Genomic DNA, 22,509 nt, shown 5'->3' with positions numbered 1-22,509 from the left:
TACACCATCAAATATGCTAAATGTCAGTAGGTGGAATGTCAGCTATCCACTTCTGATTGTGCACAGACAAGCCACCTCACATACCTGTACATCACTGGAAGTACTGATCGATGAGTTCAGTCCTACAGTCAGCTGCTCTTTCTTCCTCTTCATCACTTTCCATATCACCATGTGGAGCCACAGATACAGTTGCCTCACCGTCATCAGCTAGCAATGGTATCCGACATCTCAGGGCTAGATTGTGAAGAATGCATCAGGCAATGATTACTTGGCAAACCCTGTAGGGCGAGTAGAGGATGGCACCTCTAGATAGGCCCAGGCACCTGAATATTGCCTTCAGGAGGCCAGAGGTGTGTTCAATTATAGGCCTTGTCCTTGCATGGGCCTCATTGAAATGGAGTTCCCCTGGCATAGCTGGCTACCTCACAGGTGTCAACAGCCAAGGAAGGTCTGGATAGCCAGAGTCACCTGTGAACACAATGGTAGACAATTTAAATTGATGGTTCAGAAAAGTGGGCAGATTGTGATGACAGGTCACATTACATACAAACACATAACAGTGCATTGTTACCAACCAGCCAGGCCCTCTCTGTGTGTAGTTGTGCCATCATGTGTGGGACATTGCTATTCCGCATAATGTAGGTGTTATGCACTGATCAAGGAAACTTGGCTGTCACTTGGGAGATGTACTGGTCTGCCAGACACACAACCTGCACATTGACCGAGTAATAGTTCTTCCTGTTCCAATACACCTGTTCATTGACACTGGGAGGGAATACATGGGTGCCATCAATGACCCCTACCACATGAGGAATCTGTCCCATCTGATAAAAGTCAGCCTTCACATAGGCCATCTCTGCCCTTTGGGGAAACCTGATGTAGCGGTCCAGGTGTTTCAAGAAAACACAGAGGGGCATATTTATACTCCGTTTGCGCCGAATTAGCGTCGTTTTTTTCGATGCAAATTCGGCGCAAAACTAACGCCATATTTATACTTTGGCGTTAGATGCGTCTAGCGCCAAAGTATGAGGAAAGAGCGTCATTTTTTTGCGTGAACGCCTTCCTTGCGTTAATGAGATGCGAGGTAGGCGTTCCCGTCCAAAAAAATGACTGCGACACAAATGCGTCGTATTTATACTCCCGGGCAAAAATCACGCCCGGGAGTAGGCGGGGCAAAAAACTCCGCATTTGCGCCTCTTTTTAACGCCTGGGTCAGGGCAGGCGTTAAGGGACCTGTGGGCTCAAAATGAGCCCACAGCTGCCCTCCCATGTCCCCAGGAACCCCCCCCTGCCACCCTTGCCCACCCCAGGAGGACACCCAAGGATGGAGGGATGGATGGGCGTTAGCGCAGTTTAGCGTCAAAAAGTATAAATATGGCCCAGAGTACATCCCTCAACTCCAGACTTAACATGGGCTGAGACATCCCTGCTGTTAAGGTGACAGTATTCTGGATTGACTCTGTGGCTATGAAATGTAGCACTGACAATACTTGAACCAGAGGAGGCATGCAATAGGGATTGCGATTGCCTGGCATCCGATTTCGCTCCAACTGTCTACATAGATCCATGATGGTCTGACGATTCAGACGAAAGGTCTGGATGACATGCCTCTCCTCCATGAGTGCCAGGTCTACCAGTGGACGTTACACTGGTGGTTGTCTCATTTCCCTCATGGCAGGATATCTATGTTGAGAGGAGAGAGAATGTGCAATAAGTCATGCAGTAGGCACACGTCAGCAGCACATGGTATAGTAGCACCCACCTAACATGTGTGAGGGATGCGTAGCAGTGCTGACATAAATATTACAGACTATAGAAATGCACATCATACACTGCCATTGCAGCACATTGGTTGAAATGTAAGTCAGATAGCACATATAACACATATGTAAAAGAAAATGTGTGGGTGACCGTGCAGTTCTGCACTGATCACACATATGTAATCAAATCAACCTATAGTTATCCGACGTCTATGTACCTCACAGTAGTTACACAGAACTATCCCCATATATACAGGCTCAACACATCATATGCTCATGATTGTCCCATTACGTAGCACAACCATGAAATCACAACATTGGGTGACACAGATATATGGACGAATAGGTGTCTGACACACTTATACAAGCACAGGCATTGAATACATGTGCCCAAAATGGCAGGCACCTAACCTACTGTTCTGGGCAGTTGGGAGTAACCTAAATCCACCGGCAGGAGTCGTCATGGCGGTTAGCGGTCGCAACCGCTGTACAACTTATCATAGGTTAACATTGCGCCTATGGCGGACTGGGACCAATGCAGATGACTGCTGGCTGTGATGGTCCCGTACGTGGTGGCCGTGATCGTCATTTTCTGCAGTATTGCTCACTTGACTTCTGACACTGTTGCTAGCAAGACCTCCATTACGTGAGCTGCTGTGTACTGCCTCTGGGAACCATCATGCAACATCCTGCAGGTGACAGGACCCCTGCCTTCACGTGGAGAAGATGGTGGAGGAGGTCCGGCCCTTTGAATGGACAGCTATTTGGGGCACGAGAGGAACACGTGAGTCTGATGCCCCAGCCATATGAGATTGGTGTTGTGTGTGACAGTGAGTCAGCCATGTGAGCTGTAGTTGGAGTCGATGCATGCATGTGGCATACCGTACAGGCGTGTGTGCTGAGAGGATGGGTATGCGTGCTCACTTACTGTTACAGTTGTATAGTGTCAACTCCTGTTGGTATGGGGCATGTGAACATGATTTTCTCCTTTATTCTGTGTCATCCATGCCTGCGAACGCCCATCAGAAGAAGGGGATCTGGCATGCCATCGGCAAGCTTGTGGGGACCCTGGGGGTCCACATCTGGCAGAGCACCCATTGCCAGAAGTGGTGGAGGACCTGAGATGCTGGGCCCGGAAGACCGCAGAGGCCCAGCTGGGGATGTCCTCCCAACGAGGAAGGGGTTCCCGTTGGACCCTGCTCCGTCTAATGACCCACATTTAAGCGGTGGCCTACCCTAAGGTGGATGGGCATTTGAGGGCAGCATAGCAGGCACAAGGGGGTAGATACTGACTGTTTCCTGGTTCTTAGTTCTGGTTGTATGGTGTTTGCTGTCTCACTGTAGTTGTGTGACAATGTAGTAAGGGATGAATGTTTGTAGACTAGTGGGAATAAGTTGGTATCTCCTTGCTAGTGAATGAGATGTGGATCTGGCATCATGGTTAGCCAAGTGCAAGTTTTGGACTCCTGTATCATGTCATCATTCTGACTGAATGTGGAGATGCTCAAATGTCAATACCACATGTGTTGCCCTAGCCTGACATTCCTATAGATGTGAGCTGGTATTTCACCATACCCATTGACCCAAACCTGGCCCATCCATCCGCATATGAGTGTTAGTTGCTCTAAGGTGTCTGACCACTCCCATCAGTGCTGATCACCTGTTGCAGCAATTGGGTGACTCACTTATTTGGTAAAGGGTTCAAACATGACTAGTACAGACACAGGTATGGACTCCATGTGAGGCTGCCATCTCACTTACACCACAGATATGGCCTGTGTAGGACAGTACATATCTGTGTTTGTTGTTATACCCCCAATGTCCGCTCATCTCCATTCTATGGGGTATGTGAAGGCTGCTATGAAAGGACTTCTACTTTTGGTGTCTGATTTGTGTATTTAGACTCATCATGCTTTTCCATGTGATTGGCATGTGGCATTTCATCTCTGCCTCAATGGGTTGGTTCTAGAGGAGGTAGCCTTTTACAATATGCTATGTCAATGCTATGTGTGGCAATGCCCTACCAATTCCTTAGCAAGCTTGGTAATATGCTGCCTACATCATGTCTCAATGGTTATTTGGGGGCACAACATATGTTGCGGGTCAATCATTGCTACCCTTGGTCTAGCTGATGTGTCCAGTCCAGTGAGGATTAAATATTGCATCACTGATGTGATAATGAAGTAATGGTTTTGTTGTACCACTAGTTCTAAAGCAGGTACTTGTTGTAATGGGAAATGTTGTATATGCACTTGCAACCTTGTAGGTCCATGTGTACATCATGTGTACATGTCATTTCCGTGTGCAATTCATATAATCTGGAGTTAGGTACAGGTAATCACACGTCAGGTATGGTGTGAGTGATGTTGGTTTACTCATGTTGTCAAGTCCTGGAATTGTAACTGCATGTCAGATGGAATGGTAGGTGGCCTATGGTGTCAATTGTGGCTGCCTGAAGTGTAGTTGTTGTGAAACACGCTCAGTGTTTGCCGATGGATGTATCGTGTGCAATGTGTGCAATGTAGTCAATTTTAGTGGCACATGCATTTATGCAATGATGTGGTATTATCTGTGTTTTGTGTATGCTGATATTCCTCTGTGAATGTGTGAATGTCATGCCATGCCTGTACTCCAGACATATATTCACACATCAGTTGTCCCCTTTGTGGGAATTCCACTTGTTCTGGCTTCATCAGTTCAGGTGCCCATGTTGCCATATATGTATTTGGGGTCAGCCAGCCATGTGATATGCATGGCAGGTGCTGTGTGGTAAGTGAATAGGGTAGTCTACACTATCAAGGGGTATTACTAATTGAGATGGACTGGTCAGGTGTTGTTTTAATACATGCATGATGCGTTGTGATCAGTCACCTGCTCTTCAGATAGGTGATTGGAATATGGAGAGATATAGGCCCTCATTGCGATCTCGGCGGGGAAACCTGCCGAGATCGGCGTTGACGGTCAACAGAAGACCACCAGCGCACAGAACTCCCCGCTGGCCACATTACGAAGATCCAGCTGGGCCTGCGGGCGGAAACAGTGTTTTCGCCAGCCAGCCCAGCTGGATGCAGGGCCTGAACATTGATGGAGCCGGCGGCAATGTGCCAAGTACATGGGCAGTGCAGCAGTCCCCGGGGGCCCGAGTCACCCATTCCGCCAGCCTTTCCCTGGTGGTACAAACCGCCAGGGAAAGGCTGGTGGAATCTGACTCATTATCCGGCAGACAGCGCTGCTTGTAGCGCTGCCCTGTCAGATTAGAAACGCCACCACCACCAGGCTGGCTGGTGGTGGGAGCCTGACGGTGGTGGCTTTTCATCCGTGACGGTTTTGCCACATACATTATATGACGGTCTGGACCGCCACGCCGGTGGCGGAAATAACCGTCACCGCCGAAATGCCGGTCTAGGCCGCCATGTTCGTAATGACCACCATAATCTGGAATATGCTTGATGTACCTACTTCGGCCAGGGCATGAGTAGCATGCTGACATGGCTTTACAGGTGTTCAATTGGATTGCTCCCATCATGCGAACTTACTTGGAACCTGGTGTGGGTGTGAGGGATGACATAAAGGGGTGGATAGATGTAACATGTTGTAACATGATGTAGTATATGTTTAATGCCAACAGAGATAGCCCATAGGTGTGCATGTTTACATGTGTGTATGTAAGCATTATGATAACCTTTTCTCTCCTTTTCTGTCTCTCTCTCCCTCTCTCTTTATTTGTGTGCATCAGCATTGGCAGGTGTAGGAGACGGGCACAGGCGAGTGGGGATGCTGGTGGCCATGAGACCTGGAGTGCTGCGACCACAGACAGCGAGGGACCCAGTGGCCGAGGCCAAGGGGAGTGCCAGGGGGGATACTTGATCTTTCACATCATCTTCCAGTGGACACTCCCTGGTGGTGGCGGACCCATCTGGGACCACCCCAGCACCATCTTTGTCCACCACCTCCCTTACTTCCACCACCGTCCCTTAAGCACCCAATCCAGTTGTCTAGGCTCGCTCACCCAGGAGGGTGGGTGTCCCCTTTGCTACAAGCACCAATGCCCCTGCCCAAGTCAGCCCTGCTGCCTTCAGTGAGGAGGCTATAGACCTCCTGAGGTCTATCTCTGTGGGTGAATTGACCCTCAAGAATGCTATCCAGGGACTTGCAACTCAAGTCCAAGAGAGCAATGCATTTCTGGAGTGCTTTCACGGTGCACTTGCTGGTCTACAGAGATCCTTTCAGACTCTGGCCTCCACACTGACAACAGCCAGTCACCCTTTGTCGTCCATCCCCCTCCATCTTCATCTTCCTAATCCAACACCCCTCTTCCCCATACCAGCCAGAGCACACAGACAGGCAAGCATGCACCCACCTGAACAGCAGAGGGTTCAGCTAACAAACACAATCACCATAAGACCCACCACTGGCATGCACACAAACAATACCCATCTGCAAACACACCAACACCCACAACCTGCACAGACTCCACCACCACCCCCGCTTTCATAGAAACTACACCAGATACACCTGCAGACACTACACCGACATTCACCGATACAGCCACGACTACCCAGCGAGTGTCCTACCCACAGTCAGCACAACAGTAGACCTGCAGACATCCACCCCAGTCACCACATCAGCAGCACCACAACCACAAACACCCAACAGACACCCAGCACACACAAGCATTCCTCGTACACACATGCACCCAAAACAGACACTAAGACACCTCCTACAAGCACTCCCTCTCTCTCCAATCCCAAAATAGTTTGCCATGACTGTCCCTGTGTGTCAAAGAATTTTTTCCTTCCAGAGTTGTCCCATTTTTCCTACTCCTCTCCCACCCCGTATGACCCCCAAGAAATCAGTTTCCCTCACCAAGACCAACCCTATCACCTCCAAGTCCTCCCTGCAACCCCTGCTACTACCCATGCCTGTCCTCCACCAAGAAGTTGACCCCTCCAAAGTGTTCCTAGCCCTCCCCAAAGCCACGTCCAAAGCACCCCCTCCCAAGCCCAATTTCAAACATTCCCGTCCAAAACCTAAGACCAATCCCCCTCATTAGTTCCCCTAATCCCTAAGGTGACTCCCTGCCCCCTTCATGCCCATACCCACTCAGGCAATTTAGCAGTCAGAAGTCAAGTAGGGGAAGTCAGACATGCCATCTATGCATGTTGCACTTTCGTCTTTTGACTGACCTAAGGGCATTTGTTTATTGTACATATTATTCTTCTGTATATTTATTTATTTATTCCCATACATTTGGGCCAACCAGTTGTTGGTTCCAACATTACATATTTGTCCTACCTTTCATTCTTAATGGCTGTTATGGTCTTGTCTGTTTTTTTGTGTGTGAGTGAGTTTTGTGTGTGTGGTGGTTGTGCTACCAGTTGTGTGTGGGCTGGTTGCATTTGTCCCGCAGTGATGGCTAAGTATGTTGTGTTGGGCGTGTATGTGCTTGAGACATTCATTTATGTTGATATTGTGTGTATTGATTGTGTTGGCATTTGTTATTTGGAGTGTGGTGTGCCCTTGTGTAGTTGTACTTTGTGCACATGTGTATGTCAGAACTGCTGTGTGGTGTGTTTGCATGGTGTGACGTATATCTCATTGTATGGCTGTGTGATTGTGTGTATTGGTACAATGGTGTTGTTACGCTGAGTTGTTTGTATATATTGTCAGGTGGGGGGTGTTGTTGTGTGTTGTTGTGTTTGCTAGTGCCGGTAGTGTGTCTGCGGCGCGTTTTGTGTTTTGGTAGTGTTTGTTGGCCATGCGCTTGTGTCTGTGGCTGTGTGTGAATGTGCGTTAGTGCAGAAGTACGTGTATGTGTCAATATCGCCATCCGTACTGCATTACAACCTTGGCATTTTGCGACAGTGACAGGTGTGTGTACTCACAGTTGCTGCCGTCGTCGTTGTCACTTGTTCTGGAGTCATTGGGTGAGCAGGAGCAGCAGGAGGACGTTTAGTTCAGGTTCCATGGGAGCTCCAGATGGGTATGGCTTCCTGAAGGTGAGTGTCTCCATGTATAATGTCAGGGTTTTTGTGGTGGTGCGACCACAGTGGAAACCTTGGTGGTGTGCAACGTCGGGCGGAAACATGTTCTTTGCCGGCCTGAGGGTGCCTCCTGCTGTCTGTGGCGGCCTGAACGCACTGGCGGTGCTGGCGGTGAATTGACTGTATTCTGTTGTGTAGACCGCCATGGTCATAATTTGGCAGTCTTCTCCGACAGCCTTTTGATAGTACGACCGCCACTGCCACCATTGTGGTCATGCAACCGCCAAAGTCGCAATAACCGCCATAGTATTTCAAACCAAAAAAAAACATGACAGTCACCAGTTAAAGTTAAATGAACTAAGCATAACTTGCGTCCTTGCCTTACACTGCCTACGATGTCACATATCACATCAGTCATGACATTTTCTAGGACATCATTGACAACATTACTCAGGACATCTTAAATAACATCATTAATGAGAACACTATGCATGACAAAGGCATGAGTTATAGTTACTTTAGTTAACTATAACTGGTGAACTTCAGTGTTTTTTTGTTATCTTAAAATGTTACATTTTTACTGACATTTTTTCATAACTGAAACACCACTTTAGCTTTTGCTTTTTTTCTGTTAATATCTACATTTTTTAAACTTAAAGTAACATTTCATTTCCATACCTAAGTAGGCCTACCCCACAGCATGCTTGGCTTTGGCCAGTGTGGGGGATGGCCACAGGGCTTGAGCTGCAGCCAGGCCCTGTGCTCATCCACTCTTGCAAGAGGCAAATCATGTGCTGCACACTTTCCTGACAATCACGGTCGCACAACAACCCATGGACACCCTTCCAACTATCTTTTTCTTCTTTTGTGCCCCACAGTAATCTCGCTGTGATCTTGCAGACATTTTGTGGTGGGCCAGTGAATATTCATACTGAGTACCACAAAGTACAGCCAGTCCGTGGTGCCACAGAAATGGTTTTTTTTTCACATTGACAGCTGGGCGAAAATGGGGCACTTAGGTACCAATGCACAAGACCCTACTCAGACCCTTTTTTATTGTTTTGTTTTTATTTTTAGGACCTGTGGACTGAGTCCCAGGGTCCTAAGTTTGAGACTGCAACATTTCTCTTCATGTTGCAGCTAGTCAATCACAGAACTCAGTCCCTCAGAACCAGTCTCGGCACCACAGATCCAGTCAATCAGAATGCTTCATTTGTGATTTATTACATCTGTACTCCCTTGGTAGTACAACGTCACATTGATATCTACACACATTCAAGCTTAATTTTTCTCAAATCGCTGAATGGATTTACACCAAACCACAAAAAGCTGCTTTCTGGGGAAAAAATCTAGCTTTCTGTCAGATGTGGTGTAGTTCCATTCTGTCATTTTGACTGTAGCATTGGTTAAAGTTCCTATTAATAACTGTGTAGGGAAAACTCATTTTTCTTATAGTGCGCCATGTTGCTGTTTCCTTTCGATTTCAGTTGTGGTGGGTAAATTGATGGATCCATCAAAGTAAGCCAAACTTTCTTTCACTGTGCTTACCCTTTACCACTACACTGCTGCTTTTATTAGCCTTTCTCTTGGCATCTCTCTACCTAATATCTGAGATGAGGAACAGCAGTATGCCCTCAGTGCTGATTTGTATTCTATACTGCTCCCTTTTGAAGTGGTATAAGGAGCAAGAAGGCTGAAGACTGTACATGGAAACAGTACTGTTAAACGTTGTTCTTTCGTGGTAGGTGGAAATATAGCTGCTTCTAGATACTTTATGACTATAATCCAATCGAAGCAACGGATAAACCTTTTTTAATTAGCTGCCATATTGTGCAGGGTACGGTGTTGATATTTAAGGTCATGAAAAGTCGTCTGAGATTCTGAATAGGTTCTGTTGATGATGGAAAGTATGCACTGGTTGCAAAAGGATTTAATTATAAGCTGCTCCGAAATATTTAACAACCCGATTAATGCACTCATGTCGAATTATTCTTGAAGCAATATCACAGAGATTAGGCATTCTAATATTCGCTGCGACAACCAGTTTCTAATCCTGCAATCCTATTTTTACAAGTATTAAAGTGAGTCATTTCTTATTATATAAGCTTTATGTAAGACGTCATTAAACTAAGCATAAAAATATACGTCTGGAAGTGTGTCAAAGTGTACATATTAAAAAGTCCCACCAAAGCATCCCTAAACGAGGAGCTGTAATAGAGTTAGGTCCAAAATTCCTCATCTGGAATATGTAATATAACATTTCGTTTGCACACATTCTGCCATTGGTATGGTTCGGAGTTTACAATTGTTGATCAGTGCTTGATTTAGCTTGAAATGAAGCGTTACATGTACTGTATTCTAGTGGGTTTCGCAGCGAGTTGGCTAGGTTTTATTAATTGAAGAATATGATCATGAATTTAGGGACAGGTTTAAGAAGCCCCTTGCGCCACATTACCGTATTTTTTCTGAGGCTAATGTGGCATTAGGTTGGCAAAAATGCCATGCCATGTTTACAAAATGGCTCACTTTATAAAATCTTGCACCACATAATGCCTGCGCCAGGCATAATGTATGCAAGAGGGGGGTCCGGTATTAGGAGGCCCAGAAAATTCCACGGCACAATTTATAGCGTCATTTTTAACGCCTGCCTAAGGCAAGTGTTAAAACGGGGCTCCCATTGTTTTCAATGGGCCTCCTGTTGTATGTGTATTATTCTTAGATTTAGAATGTGGAGGCCGGTGACACACTTGGATTCTAGCGTCCCTGATGCTGGAATCCTCCGGGTGTCAGTTGAGCCTGGAGGTGTTGAGGAAGCGGACTTGTTCCGTTTGTACCGTACTACTTATCGAATAAAAAGGAGTTTCTCTTACCGGCGACTCTGAACCAATCCTTTCACAACCACTTCATCTCCTTTCACTTTGCAGGATTGGCGTCAATATTTTTGGCACTAATCCTGCAAAGCATCAAATTAGCGTCAACTTTTTTTATGCTATTTCCCTAACGTGCACCATGGTGTGCCATATCAGAAATACAGAACACTCATGATAGCATTCGGGGGGTTTCAATGGGGTGCAAGAAAAGTGACGCACCGTGACATGATGCGCTACTTTTCATAAATATACCCCTTAGTGTTTAAACTTTTAGGCCAAAAAACTTTGCCAATTGTTTAGGCATTGTCTTAGTCGATAGCATTGTTCGTAAGGAGAAGAGGTTTTGTGTTTATGTGTTTGGGTCTGTGTGTTTTTGATATTTCTTGGTAGTGAGTGATGCTTGATTTAAAAGCTAAGTTGCACATCTGCTCTGTTGAATGTGTGTTGTATTTTGAAGCAGTCGACGCGATCAGGAAAACAGGAATTCAGTACCAAAGTGGGCCTACTTATAGAGCCTGATGTACTAAGATTGCATTAGCAAAAAGTGCTGGCTAATTGCGTACAGAATTTTTTTAAAGGAAGGGGATTTTGTGAAGTGACCTTCACATTATTTGGCAAGAATAACCATTCACAGCGGGTCGCACAATGACCTGCCTAATTAATATTCATTTTATATGTCACAATTTGTGACATCTTATGATTGGCAGCAAACACATGGATGGTGGTCTGCAAGGCACAATAGTCTACCATTCCTCTGTTTGTGTTCCCAAATGAGAAACTTTTTCTTTAATGCAATCTGAGTTCATTAAAGTATCAGTGCTGCTTTAAACCAGTTTGGGAAAACATCAGAAGGAGCAGGCAGTGGTCCTTTGAGGAGTTAACAACTGGTCAGTGGTTTTTCACAACCAGCATTCAGTGGTGTGTTACAAGAAGTCCTTTCTTCAATGATAAGACACATCAATAGTTTCATCCAGTTTCCAAGATGTCAGGATTTTGCCAATCTGAAGTAAGATTTGTATTCTTTGGATGACATATCGCAAGCGGTTGAAGCAGTTGATGGCAGACATATTGCCCTGTGTGCCAGCACATGCCAGAGAACAGATCTGCCACAATCAGAAGAACGTCCATTTAATCAATGTGCAAGTTGTTTCCTTACCTGATTTATATATCTCATGTGTGTGCCTGTTTCCCAGGGTCAACACATGATTCCTTTGTACTACAGAACAGCACCATACCCCTGAAAAATGTCACAACCTAGTTATGAGAGGCCTGGCTTGTTGATAAGTACATTATGACATGAGCTTCATTTGTTTTCATCATAGTTTAGGAATGTACAATAGGATGAGATAGTTTGGCTCAATATATTTTTTACTTTGTTGGTGGCTCAACCTATCTTAACTGGCCATGGCTGTTAGGAATCCAACAATGCCAGTGGAAGTCTGTTCATTGAGGTTCATGTAAGAACACAAAAGCCTGTGGATTGGGCTTTAAGGCTCCTGAAGACCACATTTCGCTGTCTGGACAAGACCGGTGGAGCCCTCCTTTTCTCATCCCAATTATTGCAGAGGATGGAGACAATGAAGAGCCATCCAGTGAGGAAGTTGAAATGCCCAATGAAGATGACATTGGTGAAGAGCAAAGAATTGACATATATCAAGATGAAATCATTCATTTTTCTCTTGTTATTCTGTTTTAGGATCCTTCACTATGTCATCTTCATTTGGACATTTCAAAATTGTGACATTTGCAGTGATACATTACTGTTGGAAATCACAAAAGGAACATGTGTTGATACAGGGACAGGCACTAACTTTGGATGTGCAGATCTTGAGAAGTGACAACTTGCACAGCGCTTGAATGGAAGTTCAACAGATTGTATTGGACCTGTTTTCTGTTGGATGTTGCCACCAAGGCAATATGTGCTGCTTACCTTGCTCTAACCACATGTATATGCCAAGCCATACCATACTGATCTCCCTTCGCATTGGTCGATCCTTTGGCCACAAAATGTAGTACTGCGATGATATGGACTATTGGTGTAATTGATGTGGAATTCCTATTTTGAGGCAGGATGTCTGGCTCCAGCTGATGACAAGAATGAATACTAGTTTGTCTATTTAATAATATGTTTATTTTGATTATTTCCCCCTTCTTCCATGGTGTCAAGGTCTTGGTATGTCAAAATCTAATTGGCACAGACTATTTGGTTTATGCATGGGTTGTAAAAATCATCTATATTTACGACAAAGAATAGTTAATTACAAATGTATGAAACTAAAATATTGTGATTACATTTTTTCTAATGTCTGTATGAAATAGTAAACACATAACCTAACTGTTGTATCTTAATTTTGTTTAAATGCATAAATATTTTCAAAAAATGATGGTGAAGGGAAGACACAAAAAAGGAAATACCACATTAAATACAACACTAGTCTTTGATGTGCTGATATGTCTTATTATTTTATTAACACGAATTAACCAAACATAGTTTGAGACATATAATCAAAGAAAAAAGAAAAAAGTTCATCATGTTGGATGAAACTATTTACGATGAGCCTAAGTTGTTTGAAGTCCAATGTATAGTGTACAATATACAACTGTACACAAAAAAGGTAAATGTGCCCATGAAATAGTCCACAGAGTGGATGGCAGACATACACTGGAGGAAATTAGCCTTGGCATCTCTTGGAGGTGATTGTGGAATTCATGATATCCTCGTCCGGATGAATGTTCCCTCCTGGGAGAGGGGGGTGCACATTTGGAGAAACTGGGGTGGGTGGAGCAGTTTCCTATTGTGACAGGGCCTCCCTATCTGTGGCTGAGGAAGATATATTTTGTCCTGATGTTTAAGGACCACAGACAGGGGTAGAGGGTACATATATGATGATAAATCACCCCAGACAGGGAGCACAAATTGGAGTTGTGATTGTGCTTCCTCTGCATCTGCTTCATGTCCCAGAGTTTTGTATGGACCTGTACCATCAGGAATTGGGACTGCAGTAGCGCTCCCAAGACTTGGTCAATGGTGGTTTGGGTGACAGTTATTCCAGTGGCCTTACTTTGCTGGCCCACTGATTTCCTCCCACGACCCCTGCTCCCACTACCCTCTGCCCTTGAGGCAGCATGCCACATCTAACTGTTTCCTGGCAGAACTGGAGGTGGTTTTGGCTCAACAGTGGCTAAGACTGGGGGGGAGGGGCAGAAAATTGGTGTGATGTTCCTTTGGATACATGAAGCGGAGGTATCCTGAGGTTTGAGGTATAACTTGCACCCCCGCCATGCACAGTTTTTTCATCAAACATTTTAATGCAAATATTACATTGATATTATCAATTATGTTATCAAAGATGTAGTGAGTGCCATAATATGTTTGGGTAATTTGCAGTGCATGGCGAGTGTGCAAGTTATAGTTACCTCAGGGCATGAGTTATAGCTACTTGAGATAACTCAGGTGAATTTCTATGGTTTTGTACGTTTAAAATGTGAGCCTAAAAATAGTCCCTGTAATATTTGTTTTTTAAATACATTTTCCATGATTTTTTTAATTCTATTTTCTAACTATAACGTCCCTGTAACCTTGTTTTTTTTCAGTGACTTTCTATGTTTTTTTAAACGTAAAGTAATTTTCATTACTACATCTCCATCCAACCACCATGGCACATGGCCTCAGGCCCTGCGGCCAACCCCTCCTAACGACCCACACCATGCTGTGTATGGCCCTTTGGCCGTGCATGGTGGGAGTTGTCTGCAGACTGTTCTGGGTGTGAGAATAGGTGTGAGAGGATGTATCTGGAGGTGAGAGTCGCTGGGAGACTGTCTGTCTGGGTGTGAAAGTGGATGCATCAGTGTTTTAGTGGGTTTATCAGTTTCTGTGTGGGTCTGTGAGTAGGAGCGTGAGGCAGGGTTTCAGTATGTCTGTGAGTGGGTGTGAGAGAGTCTAAGTGTGTCCGTGAGTGGGTGTCTGAGTGGGTCTGTGAGTGGGTGAGTAAGGGTCTTAGTGGGGCTGTTAGTGGGTGCACAAGGGTCTGAGTGGGTCTGTGAGTGGGTGCGCGAGTGTCTACACTTTTGAAGTTGAAAACAATCTTAAGTAGAGAAATGACCACAGATACACCTGGAGTAAAACCCTCAACCTTCAGTGTGAGGGTCTGTGTCCTTGACCATTTTGCCACAGGTGACTCCTTGGGCTATGAAGTCATTGCATGGACAGACCACTGCAATGACTATCTCTCTTTCGCTCTTCCATCCCAGGTGAAAACTCTACTTTCTGCTTTTTAGCTCCGGGGGGTCCCTATGGGACCCAGCAACAGAGCTAAGGGGTCATGGTGTCCATACCCTGACCCCTTTTCTTTTTCAATGTTTTTTTCTGGGACTCGGCTGCAGCCAAGTCCCAAGATGGCTGCCAACACTTCCTTGAAGAAGTACTCTCAGCCAATCAGATCTCAGCATGAGATCGGGAGGGTTCACGGAGCCTTGGCGTCCCTATATTTACAAATTTGGATCTTCTTTAATTTCTCAAAAACTACTGAACAGATTTATACCAAATAACAAAAAGGTCACTTTCTAGACCAAGAGCTATCTTTCTGCCAAATCTGGTGTAATGTCGTCAAGTGGTTCAGGTGCTATCACATTCAAAATCCCTATGGGAAAAAGAATGGCATTTTGGGACCCCATCTTTTTCTCGGGCCTCGCTTGACGGATCACCTCAAAACGTTCCAGACAGCAGCTCACATGAGAAGCAAACTTTTGGGCAAACTTTTGAGAAGATTCGTCAACCAGGGCCAAAGATATAGGCAAGTACAAAATGCTTTTTCTATGGAAACTACATTTATGATGCAGTTTCGGGGTTATCCATCAAGTTGGGGCAGGTGAAAAAAAGGGGGGGGTCAAAAATAAATGTTCCCATGCATTTTACATAGATTTCTTTAAACAGTGCTACAGCAAAAACTGCTGAACTAAATTACACCAAATTTGGCAGGACCTAGATCTTGGTTGGCAGATTGTAATTTTTATGATTTGGTGTAAATCTGTTCAGTAGTTTTTGAGAAATTGAGGTTAAAAAATATTTCTGTATCTGGAAGGTTGGGTCCATAAGACTCACGCAATTATCTTGCAGGAGAACCAATTTGAAAATATAGGGACATATTTCCATTCCCTGTCCGCTTTTTTAGATGCTCCAGCAGTGCAGACTGCAGACCCATATCTATGAGGCCATGCAAAGCCACTTTGTGGGGCTTTTCATGGCATCATAGATATGGAGTAAGGTAAAACAGTGCAAGTCGCTAAGTTGCCTTACTCTGCAGGGGGCGCTTTCCATGAGACCTGCAGTGGGTTTTCCTATGCAATACGCATGGGGTTTGACAAATTCCCAGATTTACAAGGACTTGTAAACCTGGGAAAGCGTAGAAATCTTATGCTTTCCCAGGACAGGCGTCATGAGGAGAAATGTGTTTATTTCTCATTTTTGTCCTCTTTCTATGCCTCCATGGATTGATTCTGTGCAGGAATCCTACCTGCAATGGAGGTTCCCTTGCACAATGGTGCAAGGGTGCCTGCGTTTGTGCCAGGCACCAAATTGTGCACCAGGTGAAAGGTCAAGACTGCACCATATTTCATAAACATGGTGCATTCCTGTCCTTTTAAATTGACATAGGACAGCACAGCAAAAAGACTTGCATCATTGCCCTATGACAATTTGTTGTAAATATTCCCCATAGGGTTCTGATTATCCCTGGCTTTTTTTTACCTTGGACCATCTTGCTCTGGTGGGATTCAGATTCCCCCAGGAGTGAGCGCTTTGACTGGCTGCCAGCAACATGAGAAAAATGTTGCTTGCAGCCATTACAGTATTCAGGGACATAGCCCCCTGACCTGAATAAAAAAATAAAAGATATACGGACTCTGAGGGACCCCCTGGGGCCAAAATATTCACAAATCTTGTTGCATTCCCACTGTTTCTTGTGTGATCATGGGGAAAAATGGTGGCTGTCATTTCTTCATATATATGGGTAGGACTGTCAGTAGGGCCCCTTCCCCAGCATATTTAGTGCCCCGGAGATGCAATCCCCTAGGAATGGATATATTTAAGGGAAGAGAGCTCCTGGCCCACCTCTCAGAGATGATGTTGGCCCTAGGCTCACCATACCCCGGTGCCGAATTTGTAAAAAAGGGGAGGGGGCACATAGCCCCCTCCCTGACTCTGGGAAGGCCCTGAGGACCCCATCACTTTGGGCTGATTATTTTTTTTAAAAGGAAAGGGGGGTACTTAGGTCCTTGGGACTCCGTCACCCAGTCCTGAGATGTTAAGAAAAGGGGTGGGTGCCACATGGCCCTCTCCGAGCCTTAACCCTTTGCATGCTGAGGACCGTTCAGTGCTGTCCTCAGCCACAGTGGGCACCCACTCATGGGGCAATTGGTGGCACTCCCACCCATGGGCTGCCTGTTTACACCAGGGATGCCACCCCCACTGCTGGAGAGGCGCTGAAAGCAATTTGCTTCCTGCGCATCCAGAGAGAGGACCCTTCCGCAGGAGGGTTTCGTTCTCCAAGGGAGGTGGGTTGTTTTGTTGGAATCAGAAATAGGGGAAAAGGAAAACGTTTTTTTCCTCTGTGCCTGTTTGTAATGGATTCCTACTCCAGGATTGAGGTGATGGCCTTGATCAAGGAGCAGAAATCATACCACTGGACCACCAGGGCTGTTTTTTCTGTTGTGGGAGTGGCCCCTTGGGCAAAGTTTGCTCCTTGGGAGGATTATTGCACATCCATGTTTCGGCCCCCTGAAGGGATACTTTGGCCAATCTACCCCCCAGAAGGGGTTGAAACCCACTAAATGCCGGGGATTTGGTGGAAAAATATTTTCGTATACTTTTGCCTGCTCTCTGCCCCCCTTGGGGGCAAATTGGCTATATTTTTAGGCCGATCTGCCCCCAAGGGTGGGCAGAATGCCACTAGACACCAAGGATTTAAATATCTATACGTCAGAGAGTGGCCTCTTGGGCAAGGGTCACTCCAGTTTATTGGGGTAATGCTTTGGCCATTTTCTGTCTCCCCCAGAGGAAGATCGGCCATATATTTAGGCCCATCTGCCAAGGGAGTTTTACATTTATATGTCAGGGAGCGGCCACTGCGGTAAGGGTCACTCCCCTTTATTGGGGCAATGTTTTGACATTTTTCTGCCCCCTTGGGGCAGATCAGCCATATTTCTAGGCCCATCCGCCCCCAAGGGGGAAGTAATCTACTGGACACAAAGGAACGTTTTTGTGTGTGTGAGAACTGCAGTTTGGCTGATTATCTGGGTGTCCTGGCATTTGACTGGCTGTGTGTGTACTGGCATTTAGCTGGTGGTGTATGTGGACTGGTGCTTGGCTGGTAGTGTGTGTGGACTGGTGCTTGCCTGGCAGTGTGCATGAACTGGTGCGTGGCTGGTGGCATGCGTGGACTCGCATTTGGCTGGTCGTGTGTTTGAACTGAGGATTTTGCTGACAGTATGTGTTGACTGGCTTCTGACTGACAGTGTGTGTTGACTGGCTTCTGGCTGGCGATGTGTGTGGCTGGCATTTGGATGCTGTGAGGTAGACTTCATAGTATTTTATGATGTTAAATGTTTTATTTGTTATCATCATTTACATTTGTGGTTGTAATGTTATATTTCTCCTTTTTATTCTAGTGCAATGCTTTTGATTTCCTTTGCTGCGACTATTGCTTTCAGTTTCGGCACAGGTAGATCTGCTGTTTATGTAGTAGCATGTGTTTGGTAAGAAAAAGTTATTTGCACTGTTTATGCCAAATGAGTATTGTTGCCCTGTATGAATGTGTTTTTTGTAAATGGGGTAATAATATCATATTTAGCTTTTGTTTTTTGTGTGTCAAATCCTCCTTGGGTTTGTGCAAGATGTGCATTGTGTTGTGCTGTGTGATTTTCTTTTGTATTCCTTTCTAGTGGGATACCATTGGTGCTTGCTATGTCTGTGCAGGTTAGGTGCAGGTGATACTGAATGTAGCTTTCTCTGGCAACTGAGTGGTATCGTTTTTGAGTATATAGGTCATGTAAGCTTAGCATTGATTGACATTTCCTTCCAGATTACTATATGCTAATAGTTTTACTTTCTGTATGATAAAATCACACTTTGTTTATTACTTATTTCACACAGTGTTGATTATTATTGACTTATTTGTTGTATTACTTTTATCAGTAAGGATTATGGCTTGCCTCAGGATTACTGCTCAGCAGGTCATCAGATTGCTTTTTAAATCTTCCTCTGAGACTGACTCTGCATCTATCACAGAGGAGGAAGTCTAAGATTCTGGCCATTAATTTTCTGTCCAAGAGGAATCATTTGATGATGTTGCCTCTCTTAGGCCCTGATTTATACTTTTTGGTTCAAAACTGCACTAACTCAGTTTTGCACCAAAAAGTTTAGCATCAGCTTGCACCATTTCTGTGTACTAGCCGGGAACCATATTTATGGAATGGTGCAAGTCGGTGCAAAGGGTAGGCTAGCGGCAAAAAAATGACTTTAGTCGGGTTGGGCTGGCAGTATGGAAGAAGGGGTTTTTGCACCAAAAAATAACGTTAGGCAGGTCAGAGTAAAAAAAATCACTCTAACCTTCCTAGAGTCATTTTCTGACGCAAAACCATCCATACCACATGACCCCTGTCTTAGGGAAAACAGGAGTCATGCCCACCACTCCAATGGCCAGCACAGGGGACCAGGGTCCCCTGGGCATGCCAATGCACCCAGTGCCATGTAGGAGGAGCCCATTTCAGGGCCCCAAATGGCACTTTAAAAAATATAATAAAATACTTACCTGTACTTACCTGGGATGGGGTGCCCCATCCTCCCCTGTCCCTCTGGTGTAGGTGGGGACATCCCTGGGGCCTGGGAAGGGCACCTGTGGGCTTCTTCCGTGGTGTTCTACCATGGAAGTAGGCCCAAAGGTCCCATAATGCATGCCCTTACCCAGGCATTAAAAAATGGGGCAAAGCAAGCTTTGCACCATTTTTTGATCCCTCCTCCCCCCCGTGCACCATTTTTGTACGGGAGTATAAATATGACGTTAAGGCCATAGAGTCATTTTTTGCATGGGAACGCCGACCTTGCATCTCATTAAGGCAAGGTAGATTTCCACTTCCAAAAAATGACTTTAACTCCATAAATTTTGCGTGAGATGGGTCTAGCACCAAAGTATAAATATGGAGTTAGTTTTGCACCAAATTAGAGTAAAAAATAATTACACTAATTCGGTGCAAACATAGTATAAATATGCCCCTTAGTGTGGAGGCCGTGCTTCTTTTAGAGGAAGACACTGGCATGCCAACAGTGCAGGAAGAGGCATTTGGATTGCCGTCCTGGGTTGAAAGGTTTCCCATTGGAAGTGCTTAACTCTGGGTTGCCACACGCATGGTGCAGCCTGTGTTGCCTGCCTTTACTAGTGTTGCAGGATGTAGAGTGAATACTGAAAAACTGCCTATAAATTTCTTTCAGTTGTTTATGGATGATGTATTTTTGGATGAGATTGTTGGCCAGATTAATTTGTATACTGAACCGTATTTGAGGCATAACAGTGCCCGACTTAGGCCCCACTCTAGAGCTAGCTGGTGGACTCCCACAAAACTGGATGAGTTGAAGAAATATTTGGGTTTACATTTTTAGATTAGCTTGACAAGGAAGCTCTCACTGTCTTCCGATTGGACTACTAGTCCCTTGATGGCAACAGCTATATTTTCTGCAACCAGGAGTCATGATTGGTATTTGCTTCTTCTTCAAATGCTGCATTTTGTTGATAATGATTCAGACTTGCAATGAGATCACTCTGATTGTGACAATATTTTCTAAGATTCAGCCTGACCTTGCTCACTTTTTAGATCGAATCTATGTTCCAGGGAAATAAATAAATGTGGATGAGTCTTTGGTTCTATTTAAGGGCTGTTGGTATTTTCGGCAGAGCTTGTACGGCAAAGGATTCAGAAGGGACGGTGCAGTGCTTTGCGTGGTGATGAACTTCTGGCTGTGAAAATTTCAGACAGGAGAGATGTCCACATGCTGACAACCTTTCATGATGAAAGTACTTCACCTGTGACTGTTTGGGGTCGAGCTGCTGAAGCACACAAGTATCTGTGCATTTTAGACCACAATAAGCACATGGGTGGTGTGGATAGAGTAGGTCAGAGGTTGGAGCCTTACACTGCTGTTCATAAGGCTTACAATTGTCATAAGAAGTTGGCTATCCATTTGTTTCATTTAGCAACCTTCATTTATTTTGTTGCATTCAAGGAATGTTCTCCAGATTCAAAGATGACTTATGTTCAGTTTCAGCAGTCTTTGATAGGCAGCCTTGTTGTAGTGGCACGCAGGAGTCTTCCTAGAGTTAGACTGGTAGAGGATGCCGTTAGACTGAAAGATCACTACTTAACTGATTACATTCCTTTCATGCCCGAAAAGAACTTTCCCTGTAGATGTTGAGTCTGTGTCCGAAGAGGCGTGCAGATGCAGAGTCAGATGTACTGCCCTCAGTGTACTTCTAATACTGGACTATGTGTGCCCACATGATTTAAATTACAACTGAAATATTGGGAGCAACCGTGAGAGTAAAAGTAAAATGTCTGGTCAGTATTGTTTTTTATTTTCTGTCCAGTTTCACAGTTCGCAGTAGTTTGGAATATCTAGTTAGACCTGTTGTGCTTGTAGTCATAGTTGTTTTCTCATTTCCTTCAAATTGGTTTGTGCTTTTTCTGTTAGAAAAAGGGTTTGAAAGTGTATTTGGACTGGTTCCTGGCTGGCGGTGTGTGTGTGAGCAAGTGCTTGGCTCGTGATGTGTGTGGACTGGCATGTGACTAGCAGTGTGTGTTCATGGGTGCTTGGCTGGTGCTATGAGATGGCGGTGTGCGTGTACTGGTGCTTGTCTGGTGGTGTGCGTGGATGGCGGTGGGCTAGCACTGTGCAAGGATTGGCACTTGGCTGGGAGTGTGCAAGGATGGCGCTTGGCTGGAGGTGTGTGTAGACTGGTTCTTGGCTGGTGGTGCATGTAAGCTGGCATTTGGCTAGTGGTGTGTGTGTGTAGTGACTTACTGATGGTCACTACACACACATTGCCAGCAAATGATGCCAGTCTACACCTCCATCAGCCGCTTTGACTGCTGTGTCAGTCGGTACCATATTAAAGTGATGGGCCCTTGAATGGAGCTGTCTGTTGATATGAATGTTGTACTGTGGCCCGCAGCTGGCAGTGTGGATGGTTTTGGGTGTGTCTCGCATGAAAGGTGTGTGAATGGCTATTAAAGCAGTTAGTGACTCATCGCTGCGTTACAGCTCATGAGCTGAGTCATTGGTTCAGTTTTTTTTTTACTTTCAATTACTAAGGATGTAATAATTTTTCTGAAATCTCTTGTTAATAAAAATTTTTATTTTAACCTTTCACTCACCCTTGTGCTAAATCCATCCAGTATGTGTGTGTATTATAGATGGTTATGCAGTAATATTTTTCTTTTCTGTCTTTCTCTGCCAGAGTGTACATTATCTCTAGGGAAAATCTACCAACTCTAAACGTTTTCATAAACTAGACACCCATGGGAGTGCATGTGTCGTGCCTCCTGTGGATGCCATCAAGTTTAATTACCCACAATGCCCTGCAACCTAGAAATATGACTAAAATCACACATTTTCCTTGCATTTCTGTGCTAAATTCTTCCTGAATCAGAAGGAAACAACAAAATTCCTATCACCCAGCATTTCCCCACTTGTCCCAATACAAATGCTGCATCACTTGTGTGTCATGGCCTAGTGCCCATGACAGGAACAGATCAAACTAACATAAATGGGAGTCCTTCCATAGGGATTCTCATTAGCCTTGGATTGATATGTTTTGTTTCAAGCACTAGGCCCATCTACACAAGTGA

The sequence above is a fragment of the Pleurodeles waltl genome, chromosome 2_2, assembly GCF_031143425.1.
Source record: "Pleurodeles waltl isolate 20211129_DDA chromosome 2_2, aPleWal1.hap1.20221129, whole genome shotgun sequence".
Taxonomy (NCBI): Eukaryota; Metazoa; Chordata; class Amphibia; order Caudata; family Salamandridae; genus Pleurodeles; species Pleurodeles waltl.
The sequence above is the reverse complement of the archived record's forward strand: the minus strand, read 5'-3'. Positions refer to the sequence as shown.